The sequence below is a fragment of the Pteronotus mesoamericanus genome, unplaced genomic scaffold, assembly GCF_021234165.1.
Source record: "Pteronotus mesoamericanus isolate MK-2021 breed Mesoamerican mustached bat unplaced genomic scaffold, CSHL_Meso_final contig_20, whole genome shotgun sequence".
Lineage (NCBI taxonomy): Eukaryota > Metazoa > Chordata > Mammalia > Chiroptera > Mormoopidae > Pteronotus > Pteronotus mesoamericanus.
The window spans coordinates 32064226-32078955 of record NW_026555085.1 but is presented as its reverse complement, the minus strand read 5'-3'; the positions used below and the strand labels follow the sequence as shown (position 1 = coordinate 32078955).

General features: G+C 34.4%; 1 pseudogene; it reads right to left on the bottom strand.

The window, feature by feature from the left end:
- The window catches only part of LOC129066855 (tigger transposable element-derived protein 1-like), a 95963-nt pseudogene that overhangs the window by 58138 nt on the left and 23095 nt on the right, over positions 1-14730 (bottom strand).

The following is a 14730-nucleotide window of genomic DNA, read 5'->3' as shown; positions in this document are numbered from 1 at the left end:
ACGTGGTACTGTATTTACAGTGGTCTCAGTCCTGTGGAGCTTATAGTTTGAGGAGGAATACAAAAAAAAAAAATGTGAGCAAACTAGTGAATATCTTATAAATTGTGCCAGATGCTATGAGGAGGAAATAGCAATGAGCAGTAAGAGAGACTACTGGGAAATGCAGAGGAAGAACACTACTTTAGATAGCATCATGTTAATAGAAGCTTTCCTGAAAAGGTGATATTTGAGATTAGACATGAAATCAGAGAAGTTGACAGGGGAAAGAACATTTCAGATAAAAAGAGCAACATTTGTAATGATCTTACAGCAGGAAAGAGCTTTCTGTGTTTGAGAAGTGAATGAAGGCCAGGGTGGCTGAAACACGATTTACAGGGAAAAGAGGAGTGAGAAATGAGACTGGCCTGATCACGCAGTTTTGTGGGCCATATAAAATTATTTTATTCTATGCAATATGGGAAGTCATTGAGGGTTTTTAACAGAGTGTGGCAAGGTCAGATTTACATTTTTAAAATATTGTTTTTGGCTATTTTGTTGCAAATGTATGGAGCCAAATAGGGAAAATTATAATTAGACAGATATAGTAATTTAGGCAAGGGGTGATGGTAAATTTCATTACAGCAGTGGCATTTGAAATAAAGAGAAATGAATGAAATCCAGTTATTTTTGTAGTTGAATTGACAGGAGTTTGAGGTAGATTAGATGTGAGTGAGGAGAAAAAAAGAAGGAGGAATCTAAAATAATCCTTAGGTTTGAGCAACTGGGTGAATGCTGATATACCATCTATAGGGATGTGAAATACACACAGGAATACAGTTGGGTTGAGAATAAGAAACATCTTTTTTTATTTTATTTTATTTTTATATTAAAATTTACATACAGTAATTAGTTTTAGGTATACAGCATAATGGTTAGACATTTCTATAATTTACACAGTGATCAACCCACTATGGCTAGTACCCCTTTGACAACATACAGTTATAATATTATTGACTATATTCCCTATGCTTTACTTTACATCCCCATGACTATTTTGCACTGTTTTATATATATATATATATATATATATATATATATATATATATGAAATTTGATATGCCAATAAGAGATGCATCTGGAAATTTCAAATAGCTACTTAATGTGTGAGTCTGAAGTTCAGAGAAGATGTCTCAATTACAAACATACACATAGAAGTTATCAACATATTCAGATATATGAAATATTTATATGGACATACATAATACAGAGTGCACCTATTCTTTGGATATGAAATGTCTAGGATACAAAAGCAAATATATTTTACCATAAAGTTAAATTTGCCATCTTTGACATGCCACGTCATATAAACTTTAGATTTTACTCTAGAATGGGCTTTCGTACCTAGCTCCTTTTCACTTAGAGCTTTGTGTAAATTTCAGGATATACTTGAAGACAGTTGGCTTAATGGGTTTTGAAGATTGTGTTCTGTCAGACAAAAGATGAAAGAATCCACTCAGGCTCTACAGTGCGAAACTTTAGCCCTCATCAGTTTTATGGGAGCTACCTTGCTTCTGCAGTTGGGCCCCAAGGATGTGTTCTTTACCTCTCTCACAGATGGTGGAGGACATCTGTAGTAAGTCACCAATTAGGATCACAGCATTATTTTTCTTACCTTGGGCTATAATAATAATCACAATTAGCATTTTGGAGTAATCTTTTATATCTTCAAATTGTTTTTAAAACACTAAACAATTATTCCTAAGTACACACTTGTGTAAAAGGAAATTATTTTGTGGATGTAAGAATGGAAGAGCAGGTAAAGAGATACCATTATGACATCTGTTGTTTATTGAAATGATCACTGAAATTGTTTGCTGGGGAAATTTATTGGCAGGTAAGCATACTGCTTTGCTTTTTAAAAAACCAAGTGACAAAGAATGAGTTGATGGTCATGGGAAAGTTTAATTTCAGTTATTCTAAAGACTGAGAGACTGAATCTTGGATTAGCTGAACTACAATCTGCATAACTATATAAGTATAAAGCTATATGTAGCCATATATGTATATAATCCTTTTACATATAAAGTCACATACATATAGCTTTATAAATAATATATATAAAGCTTTATAACTTTATATTATATCTATAACTACATATAACTTCATATATATAATTTATATGTAAAACTAAAGGTTTGCCTCTTTATGAAGGCTTGGAATGTCAGTCATTTTACATAAAATATTTTGAAAATTTTTTTATCATTTTAATCAGAACAAAGTTAATATAATTTAACATTTTCTAGATAATTTAGGCCTATCATTATAAACATTCTCTATTGTGTTGCACTACAATACTGTGAGGCCCATCTCCCAGAAGCTATGAAGGGTTTGTCTTCTGATCTCTCCACAAGAGGGCCACAGACCGCTGTACTCTTGCCTTTATCTGCTCTCAGTACTTCTTGTTCCCTGTTCCTGTCTATAACTCTCACTAACTTTTCTCCTTCATTTACTTATTTCCATAAGTGTAATTAGGCTAAACAATGCCTAATGAACTTTGTTGGGTAAAATCTACAACTTTTAAAAATGTAAAATGTTTGGCTACTTTTTAATTTACTTGGGTTTTATTAAGATACTTAGCTCTATTTAGATAAGTGAGTTATAATCAGAATAATATGAATCCATTATATTGCTCACTTTTTGCCTACAGAATGATTCTATATTATTACAGATTCTCATTTGGACTCTCCTCATGGTACCACAACCCCCAGGTGAAATAGTAAGATAAAAACTGCCAGGAAAGAGTGAATTCCATAGAGCAATTGACATAGCTAATTTAAAAATTTTGCCATATGGATTTATTCCAGCAATGCAAATTTAATAGTTTTTAAAAAATAAATAGATCTCACCACATTAATAGATTAAAAGTAAAGCCATATGATCATCTTAGTAGCTGCAGGTAAGTATTTCCTAAATTTCAATACATGTCCATGATTAAAATTCTCAGAAAACTAGGAATAAGGAACAACTTTCTAAATAATATAAGGGCTATCTATCAAGAACCTATAGCATATATCATACGTAATGGTAAAATATTGAATGCTTCCCCTGACATTGGAAACAAGACAACGATGTCCACTCTTACCACTTCTATTTAACATTTATGTTAGAAGTCAGTCAATAAAGAAAAAGAAAAAAGGTACAGTGATGAGAAGAGGAAGAAAAGACTGTCATTCTTTGCAATGACATGATTACATTAATAGAATATCTAAAAACAAACCAACCAACCTACAAATCGCATTAGAAATAATGAAATTAGTAAGGTTGCTAGATAAAAGGTCAGTATACAAAAACAATTATATTTGTGTTTACAAGAAACAAACACCTAGCCCTGTCCAGGTAACTCATTTGGTTAGAGTGTCATCCTGATACACCAAGGGTGTAAGTTCAGTCCCAGGTCAAGGTACATACAAGAATCGACCAATGAATGCACAAATGAGGTGAACCACAAATTGATGTTTCTCTGGCTTTCTGTCTCTCTCTTTCTCCCTCCCTTAATCTATTTCTCTAAAATTAATAAAAAATAAAAATAAAAAAGAAATAATTAAAAATTAAAAGCCATATCACTTACACTAGCCCTAGAAATTACGCAGTTAAAAATAAATCTAAGTGCACCAAATGCTATGGAATATTTCTGAGAAAAGGCCAAATAAATGGAATGGTTTACCATGTTTATGGACTGGAAAAGTTAATATTGGTAAATGTCAGTTCATCATAAATTGATCTCTATATCCAATTCAATCACAATCACAGTCCTAATGAATTTTTTGGTAAAAACTAAAAAGCTGATTCTAAAATTTAGGTGGAAATTCAAAGGACCTAGAATAGGGAAGGCAATCTTTTTAAGGAACAAAAGTGGAAAACATACTAATATATTTTTTCCCTAAGAAACAAAACTGAAAAAATACTAATACTAATGTATTATTTATCTATATCAAGGTAAGTAACTTAAGGTACTTAAGTGAAACAGTACCTTAAGTTACTTTAACTTAACTAGCTAGTTACCTTGACATGGGTAACTACACTATAGCAAGACTTACAGTAGTTACCTTTCAGGGGATATTGACTGATAGGGGCCACAAAGATGTGGGAAACTGTACAGTTCATCCTTGGGCAACACAGATTTGGACTGTTGGTTCACTTACATATAAATTTTTTTTTAATAAATACATACAATGTTGTAAATGTATTTTCTTGTGATTTCCTTAATAACATTTTCTCTTTAGCTTACTTTATTGTAAGAATATGGTATATAATACATATAACATACAAAATATGTGTTAATCATACTCTATTTTCTCTTCAGATTGTATAAATCTTTTGCCTTTTACAAAATATGTTAATCAACTGTTTATATTATCAGTTAGGTTTCTAGTCAACAGGAGGCTATTAGTAGTTAACTTTTGGGGGAGTCAAAGTTGTCCATGGATTTTTGACTGCATGGTGGTAGGTGCCCCTAACCCTCACTTTGTTCAAGGGTCAACTGTATATTTTTATGTGTGTGATGGTAATATATATTTCTACATATATGTATTAAACATTTAACATTTCTGTATTTTAATGTATATAAACTATATCTTAATTTAAAAGTAGAATCAAATTGGTCATTGGGAAGCCATAAACTGGCTTTTTATGGACCTGGCCATAATCCTCTTCTGTGAAAGAGGGGCTCACAGACACAATTACAAAGCACACAACAAAAATGCACCACCAGGAGAGGAAGAATTTGCTCCCAAAGAAAAGGAAATAATGAGACAATATGAAACTAATGTTAAAATAATTGTTTAAAATCAAAAGTATAAATCAAAGATTTATCAAAGAGATAAAGGAACAGAATATATAAAAATGATAAAATATTCTATGTATGTATGTTTTTATCTATTTATCTATCATCTATCTATCTTCCTCCTTCCCTTCCTAAGGGTTTGTTGAAATCTAAAAGCTGTACTTTGTTTTTTATCCCACTAAACTGCCTCTATAAACCATTAAACAGATTAAAGAAACTATTTCAAATCCCATTTTGTTAATGAAATATGTAGAGTCAGATTAGTGAAAGATAGAATTAATAAATATGGATTGGAATGCTGACTATTATTAAATCCAAAAGTTTATTTACTTTATATTCATTTTTGAAATTATTTACTTATAATATCACATAATACAATGATTATAAAGTCTAAAGAAGCAATAAAGTACAAATATTTTTGCACATATTATGTCTAAAGTGATCTTTGTATTGGTCATGATGCAAACTAATGAAACAATAAACATTAAATATTTTAAAATAGAAATACTTGAATCTGAAATCATAAAATTAGTTTTTTTTCTTTAAATTATAATCATTTGGTGCAGGCTTACAATTGCAAGTTGATTTTTTTTAATTATGTTGATTTAAACATAAATAGTAATCTTTTCCTGAAAAAATAATCATATAATGGACAAAAACTATAAACATGGTCAATACAGCATTTTGCCACTTCTGATACCTGTACTCCAGAATATTTAATCTATTTTGGTGTTCTAATGCTGTATGTGTAACCTGAGCTGTACAAAAAAATAAAAAAATAAAAAGACTGTAGAGTTAGCACCTTTTAGTTCTGAGGGAACAGAAATAAAAATGTTTACAAGATTCCAAGAGTTTATTGTTTTTATACAGTATGCTAGATGTTAGATTCTGGGTCAGAACAGTCCAGTAAAGTAGCTATAAAAATGAATCAAGATGCAAATATTGGCCTTATACCCAGAAGATAAATCACTTAAAAGGCTCAGCAGTATAATATCTGACAACTCAAAGAACTTGTCAGGATAGATTTCTGTCTTATGGCACAGACAAACCATAAATTCAGACTGGAGACCATATTTTGCCTTCTTGTTTTGGAAATTGTTACTGAGGGAGATTTATGAAGAATATTTAAGCTCGATGAATTTTTTATATTAGTGACACATTTTATGACTTGAAAGTATAGAGTGTGGTTTAGTTGCTTTATTTTGTATCCTGAAGATTATTGTGTTGGGTAAAGCTACTCTCAGATCCAGAAAAATATAGTTAATCTGATAAGAGCTGACATCTATGCCATTCTGTTTCTTCCTTGACACTTTGCCTGTGATTTGTGTTAACTATTCAGCAAGGCAGGCTGTGGTACATTACAGTAGAGACAGCGCTATTCACCCAGGGGACTCAGCAGGCAAAAGGTATCTAAGCTGGATATAGTTCTAAGAAATTGTATTCCTAAATTTAGGAAAATTAGCCCAGTATTAAGTGGAATAAAAGAAGCAAAGGCTTCTTGAATTAATAGTTGACATTGGAATACCTGGCTGTCTCATAGTGAAAAAAGAGGATTAACTTTAATTTTTACACATTTTGGGAATATAATCAAGGTTGAATAACTTCTAGATGCCTAGTTGCATCTGTTGGGCAGGGAAGGGCATTTATTTTAGATCTGAGACTTGGTTTTCAGACCAAGAGAGTGATACCCAATCAAGAACCCCTTCTACCTTCACTGCCCATATTATTCAATCACCTTTGAAAACACACTGCTTTGTAATGCTATTAACAACAACAGCTATTATTTATGGACCATTGGAAAACTTAAATAAAACATAATTTAACCTGTTGATTAAATTAAATTAATCAACATGGACTTTCAGTTGCAGTTGTTTTTTTCTTTTGTTTTTTGTATATATGTATAAAACATTCTATTTTTTGTTGAATTCATATAAAATCATGTCTTTAAAAATGTACAGTAGTTGTGCTACATTGATACCCAATTTAGATAATTTGGTCCTTTATGCACCAATGCAGGCCAGGGTAGTGTTGTTATGTTTGAAACTGCTGTGACATTATTAGTTTTGCAATCTTGGGTCCATCACTTTACCTCTCTGAGCCTTAGTTTCTTTATTTACAGGATGATGATAATAATTGTGCCTAGTGTGTTGGGTCGTTGTGACTCATTTAGTAAACACATGACAAGAAATAATACACAGCGAGAGGCAGCTGTTAAAATTCCTCTTTTTAATAGATTATCAAGGTCTTATTTTCACAAAGTATCCAGAGGTTAGGGACTATATTTATAGAGAAATATCTTGGAAAAATTCCCAATACTGCACAATGTGCCTGAAGGCTTCTGATAAATGCTGTTTGGTTGTATGATTATGAATGATCAGGTGAGAAAGATTCAGAATTTAGGAACTTCCTGGTGCTACAAACAAATTAGTCAGTAGAATATAAAGTGCTAATAAATTCAAAGATTCCATGGCATAATTTAGGAGCCTTCCAATGACCTGCTAACTACTTTGATAATGGTGTTGCCTTGCCTTAACTAAATTTACTGTTGACAATGACTGGGAAATTAATTTCCTGTGATTATCAACATCCTATTGGTTAGTATCAAAAGGACAGCTCTGTGTTTGGTAGTAATAGGTTTCTCATAGTAGACCCGATAGCTTGGAACAGGTAGGTACTGTCTATTTTAGGGGAACAGCACAGAGACCCTCTATTGATCATGAAATATGTCAGCACAATTCACAGATACTTTTATTCCTATGTTTTTTTTTTCAAAAGAAGCCATATATACAAGTATATGTATGAGTGTATGTGTGTACACACACACACACACACACACACACACACACACACAACTTTGTCCTTCTCAAATATGAAAAGACCCAAGTAATTGGGATGGCATGGAAGGGAATATCCTGGTTGTACAGAACATGCCTCAGAGATTCCGAGGATTTGGTTCCAGATCATGGCAATAATGCAACTATCACAATAAAGTGAGTCACATAATTTTTTTTGTTTGTTTTCTAATGCATATAAAAGTTATGTTTACACTGTACTGTAGTCTTTTAAGTGCACAATAGCATTATGTCCAAAAGATGTCCATACATTAATTAAAAAACACCTTATTGTTAAAAAATGCTATCATCTGAGCCTTCAGCGAGTCATAATCTTTTGCTCCTGGAGGGTCTTGCCCCCATGTTGGTGATGGCAGCTGAATGATAAGGATGATGGTTGCTGGAGGCTGGAGTGGCTGTGGCAACTTAAAATAAGGCAACAGTAAAGTTTATATAGCAACTGACTCTTCTTTCACAAACAAAATCTCTGTTGCATGGGATGCTGTTTGATAGCATCTCAGTCACAGTAGAATTTCTTTCAAAACTGGAGTCAACCCTCTCAAACACTGCTGCTGCTTTATCAACTAAATTTATGTAATATTATAAATTCTGTTGCTGTCATTTCAGCAATCTTTGCAGCATCTTCACCAGGAATAGATTCCATCTCAAGAAACCACGTCCTTTGCTCATTTATAAGAAGCAACCCCTCATCCATTCTAGTTTTATCATGAGATTGCAGCAATTCAGTCACATCTTCAGGCTCTACTTTGAATTCTAATTCTCTTGCTATTCCCACTGCATCTGCATTCGCCCCCTCCTCCGAAGTCTTAAAGCCTTCAAAGTCATCCATGAGAGTTAGAGTCAACTTTTTCTAAACTCCTGAGAATGTTGCTATTTTGACCTCTTCCCATGAATCACAAATGTTATTAATGACATCTAGAATGATGAATCCTTTCCAGGTTTTCCATTTACTTTGTAAAGATCCATCAGTAGAATCACTATCTATGGCAGCTGTAGCCTTATGGATTGTATTGCTTCAATGATTAGACTTGAAATTAGAAAGTACTCTTTGATGCATGGGCTGCAGAATGGATGTTGTGTTAGAAGGCCTGAAAACATTAATCTCACTGTACGTCTCCATCAGAGCTGTTGGGTAACCAGGGGCACTGTCAATGAGTAGTAATATTTTGAAAAGAATCTTTTTTCCTGAGTAGTAGGTCTCAACAGTGGGTTTAAAATATTTAGTAAGCTATGCTATAAACAGATGTGCTGCCATCTAGGCATCCAGGTTTTGTTATTCCTTTTACAGAGCATAGGTTGGGTAGATTTAGCATCAGGCCTAGGATTTTTAGAATGGTAAATGAGCACTGGATTCCACTTAAAGCCAATTGCATCAGCCTTTAACAAGAGTCGGACTATCTTTTGAAGCTTGAAGCCAAACATTGACTTCTCCTCTTTAGCTATGAATGTCATAAATGACATCTTCTTCCAATATAAGGCTGTTTCACCTGCACTGAAAATCTGTAGTGTAGCCATCTTCATTAATTATCTTAGCTAGATCTGGATAACTTGCTGCAGCTTCTACATCAGCGCTTGCTGCTTTACCTCGCACTTTAATGTTACAGAGATGACTTCTTTCCTTAAACCTCACAAACCAACCTCTGCTAGCTTCAAATGTTTCCTCTGCAACTTCTTCACCTCTCTCAGCCCTCATAGAAATGGAGAGAATTAGGGCTTTGTTCTGGATTAGGCTTTGGCTAAAGGTAGTGATTTTCAACCTTTTAATCTCTTGGCACACCTAAACCTAGTTACCAAAATTCTGTGTCACATCCAAAAATATATTTTTTTTGCCAATCTGACAAAAAATAATTTTGTTTTGTTTCTTTTTAAATATTTTATTTATTTTTAGAGGGGAAGGGAGGGACAAAAAGGGGGAGAGAAACATCAATGTGTGGTTGCTTCTTGTGCGCCCCATACTGAGGACCTGGGCCGCAACCCAGGTATGTGCCCTGACTGGGAATTGAACTGGATTTCAGGTCAGCACTCAATCCATTGAATCACACCAGCCAACACAAAAATTAGGTATAATTTTGATTGATTTACAAAAAATAAAATAGTAATGACCTACCCTTTTTGCTCCAAAGTGACTTAAAATAATCAGGTGCTGGTACTTGCATATAAGGATTTCTTGTACCAAGAAATAACCACTCAGACACAACCTTATTATGTGACCAATAAGATGTAACTCTATTATATAACCTATATATTTAGGATCAAGACATGGTATTCACACCAGATGGCTATGGTTGCATTGGCTGTTGTCACTTTTTTATTTGAAAATCTCAGTGAAAAGAGGTCAGTGGCCCTGACTAAATAGTTATGCATTGCATGTTTTAAAAATTATTGTGACATACCACTTGAAATTCACTGGTTTAAGAGAATGTTGTGGCTGGTTTGATTGTCTATCCAGACAACTGAAACATTCTTCGAATCAGCAATAAGGCAGTTTGCTTTCTTATCATTCATGTGTCCCCTGAAGTAGTACTTTTAATTTCCTTCAAGGACTTGAACAGTGTGGCTAGCTGCAAGAGGCCTTGCTTTCTGCCTCTCTTGGCTTTTGACAAGCCTTCTTCACTAAGTTAATCATTTTCTAGCTTTTGATTTAGGATGAGAGACATACAATTCTACCTTTCACTTGAGCACAAGAGGCCACTGTAGGGTTAACAATTGTCCTAATTTCAACTTCTGAAGTTGATGGATGTATAAGTAAACATGACTCACCTCCTTGTACAATCAGAGCAAAAATTACAATTAAACTACAAAACAGCTATCACCCAGAATCATCAGAAAACTGAGCTGTATGGAAGTTGAACAACCAAGGAATTAAAGAAGTCACATCATTTCAGATAGGTAGGAGGGGTGGAGACATGGAGATGTGGAATGGGTGGTCCCATACCCATGTGTGGTGGATAAAAATTGGGAGGGATATCTCAGGAGCAAGGGCTTCTGGCCCCACACCAGACCCCCCAGCCCTGGGTTTCAGTGTCAGGAAGATAAGTCCCCATAACTTCTGGCTGTAAAAACCAGTTGGGTCTGGGGTGGGGGAAGAAACTGCAGGACTATCAGGTGTTTTCTCTTAAAAGATTTGCAAAAGACTTAGGACTTACACAGACTCACTCCCTCTGGGCTTTAGCACTAGGACAGCAGCTTGAAAGGCACCAGTGGCATATGGCGAGACACTGAAATGTCTAGTACGAGTGCCAGGGGACAGTTTCCTCCTGGGCAAAACTCTGGAGGTCAGGCAGTGGCCATTGTCTCGTTTCTGAGCCCTTACCCACACAAAACCACAGAGCGATAACACCAATCAGAGACTCCATTAACCTGCTTCACACAAGCTGCCCCACACTGGCAGTTACCTAAGGCTCCACTGCATCCAACTTACCTGTGACTTTTCTATAATAGGCCACACTACTGAAACAAGGAGTCAAAGCAGCTCTACCTAATACATAGAAACAAAAACATGGAGTCTGTCAAAATGAGGAGACAAACAAATATGACCCAAATAAAAGAACAGAACAAAACTCCAGAAAAAAGAACTAAACACAAAGGAAATAAGCAATCTATAAGATGCAGAGTTCAAAACATTGGTTATTAGGATGCTCAAGGAACTTACTAGTTACTTCAACAGCATAAAAAAGACCCAGGCAGAAATAAATGTTATACTAACTGAAATAAAGAAAAATTACAGGGAATCAACAGTAGAGTGGATGAAGCCAAAAATCAAATCAATGATTTGGAACACAAGGAAAAAAATTCAATCAGAACAGTAAGAAGAAAAAAGAATTAAAAAAAAATGAAGACAGTATAAGGAGCCTCTGGGACAACTTCAAAAGTATAAACATTTGAATTGTAGGAGGAAGAGAAATAGCAAAAAATTAAAAACTTACCTGAAAAAATAATGAAAGGAAACTTCCTTAATTTGGTGAGGGAAAATAGATATACAAGTCCAGGAAGCACAGAGAATCCCAAACAAGATAGAAGCAAAGAGGACCACACCAAGACACATCATAATTAAAATACCAAAGGTTAAAGAAGAATCATAAAAGCAACAAGAGAAAAGTAGATGGTTACCTGCAAAGGAGTTTCTATAAGACTGTCATCTGATTTGTCAAAAGAAACTCTACAGGCTATAAGGGACTGGCAAGGAGTATTCAAAGTGATGAAAAGCAAGGACCTACAATCTAGGTTGGTCTATTCAGCAAAGATATTATTTAGAATGGAAGGACAGATAAAGTGCTTCCCAGACAAAGTAAAGCTAAAGGAATTCATCATCACCAAGCCATTGTTATATGAAATATTAAAGGGACTTTTTTAAGAAAAAGATCAAAACTATGAAGATTAAAATGGCATAAATTCACAGCTATCAACAATTGAATGTAAAAAACAAACTGAGCAAACAACTAAAACAGGAACAGAATTGTAGGTGTAGAGATCATTTGAAGGGTTATCAGTTGGGAAGGGGAAAGGGGAGGGCAAAGGTGGAAGGGTTAAGAAGTACAAGCTGGTAAGTACAAAATTAACAGGAGGATGCTAACAGGGGTGTCCAAACTGCAGTCTGTAGGCCTCCTGAGGCCCAGGATGGCTATGAATGCAGCCTAACACAAAATCATAATTTTTTTTGCTCATCAGTTTTTGCTAGTGTTTTTGTATTTAATGTGTGGCCCAAGACAACTTGTCTTCTTCAAGTGTGGCCTAGATATGCCAAAAGGTTGGACACCCCTGGTAGGAAATGAAGTAGCCAAAGAACTTACATGCATGACCCATGGACATGAACTAAAGGTGGGGATTGATGGAGGAAATGGGGGTTACTGGGTGGAGTGAGGCAAAAGGGGAAAAATTGGACAACTGTAATAGCATAATCAATAAAAAATATATACATTTTAAAATGTCCTAATTTCAAAATTGTTCTGTCTCAGGCAATAGGGAGGCCTGAGGAAAGGGAGAGATGAGGTATGACCAGTCAGAGCAGTCAGAACACACACATTTATTGATTAACTTTGTCATCTCATGTGGGTGCATTTCATGGCACCACAAAACAATTACATCAAAGATTATTAATCACACAGATCACTGTAATAAATATAATGATAATAAAAAATGTTTGAAATGTTGTAAGAATCAACCAAAATATGACAGACCTAAAGTAAGCAAATGCCATTGCTCTGATAGACTTACTTGACCCAGAGCTGCGGCAAACCTTCAATTTGTTAAAAAGAAAAACAAAAAGAAAAAACCCACAGTATTTGTGGAACACAATAAAGTGAAGCACAATCAAACAAGGTGTTATTCTACTTTAGCTCAGAAAATATAGAATACCTTCATGCTTTAACTGAGCATTTCCTAATTGCTCTCTTTAGAATAAACATTGTGGTTACATTTAAACCTATGCATTCTTTTTGGATTTTTTTGACCACCCTGTTTACTCAGAAATGCTAGTCTTACAATTAGCTAATCTATAGTTTACACAGGAAGTTTTTGTATTTTCTTATGACTTCTTTAGTTATGCAACCAGGTAAGATCAAATAAATTCTTTAGTTTTCAGGTTTTCTGTTTTCTCCGTGTTCCAACTTTTCTAAAACCATGTGCCTGATAAAAAGTTTAAATTTTAACTTCAAAATGAATTTAGAATCATTTTGCTTTGATAACTTTATAATAGACCCTTGAAATTATTGTGAAGAACAACTTATTATGGTTTGAAAACATATATATGGGGATGGACCAAAGTAGGCTTGCGGTTTGGGTGACATCCTGAGTTAATAAACCTGTTGTAATAATAATAACCTGCATATCTTTGTCCATGAAAACAACTATAAACCTACTTTGGCCCACCCCTGTTGATATGTCTATATTTCATTACATATATTTTATAAATTTCTATACATTAAAATATTAATATTTATATAGCAAATCCATATGAAAAGCAATAAATTTATTAAATGTCAAGTATTATATAGAAGAATTAACCACATAGAGTATGAGAACAGGTAGCACTGATTTATTTGAGGTACAAATTATACATTTTGGGAATTCTAGCCTTCTCTCTTTTGGTCAGGGAGAAACAGAAGAACCAGGCTCTAATTGCCAATATTACTCTTCCCTCCAGATTAACTTGAACTCTTTGGGAATCCTGGAAAGAGATAAGGAAGAGTAAATGACACATCAGGATTTATAGTCCTTCATATTTTCTTTCTCTAATCCATTTTTCTTTGATTTTGTTTTTGGAAAGTCGTACAGGATACATTTGAAACTGCGTATTGCTGATAATCCATTCTATTGCTGAGCCCTCTGTTTTCCTCTTAAGGGCTGCAGAATACTCTGATTTCTGTGATTCTAGACTTTTTATCTACATCTGTTTTCTTCCATTCTCTTTTTCTCATATACATTCTCTTCTTGTTGTTTTGCCACTATCATACTTTCAATAAAAGTTTTAAGGGCATTTTTATTATGATAAGTGTAGGAGAGCCTGCTAATCACCCACTCGAGTGTCCTTTACAACTTCTGTAGGAGGAAATCTGAAATTCCTCCAAGCAGCAACTATGTCGAGGTAAAGTCTCCAGTTCCCAGCTTGCACATAGTGGTAGCAATGAGACGTTGTTGGGCAGGGCTTCCAGGAAGACTCCTCAAAGGGCTCTCACTTGGTAGGAGTTGTGCCCTTCTTTTTTATCCTCTTTCATTCTTCGTCTTGCTGGGAATGCAAGTAGAATGGCTTAGAAGGTGACTCTGAGGAAGGAAGCCATGTTCTACTAGTGGAGAGAAGGGTAAGAGGAGCCTAGGTCATTGGTACCTTGGGAGCTGCCATACCAGTTCCAGGCTTCTTTTCTCTAGACCTCTGTTAAGTCATAGGTCATGTATTTGGATATTCTATGGTATGAAGGCAAATCAGCCCTGTAGACACATATATACTGCATTATTTCTGGCTGCATATATTGAAAATTCAAATATGTTTTATATTTAAAAAATGATTATAGTAAATAAGATATATATACATATATATGTGTATATGTGTATCTATATTGG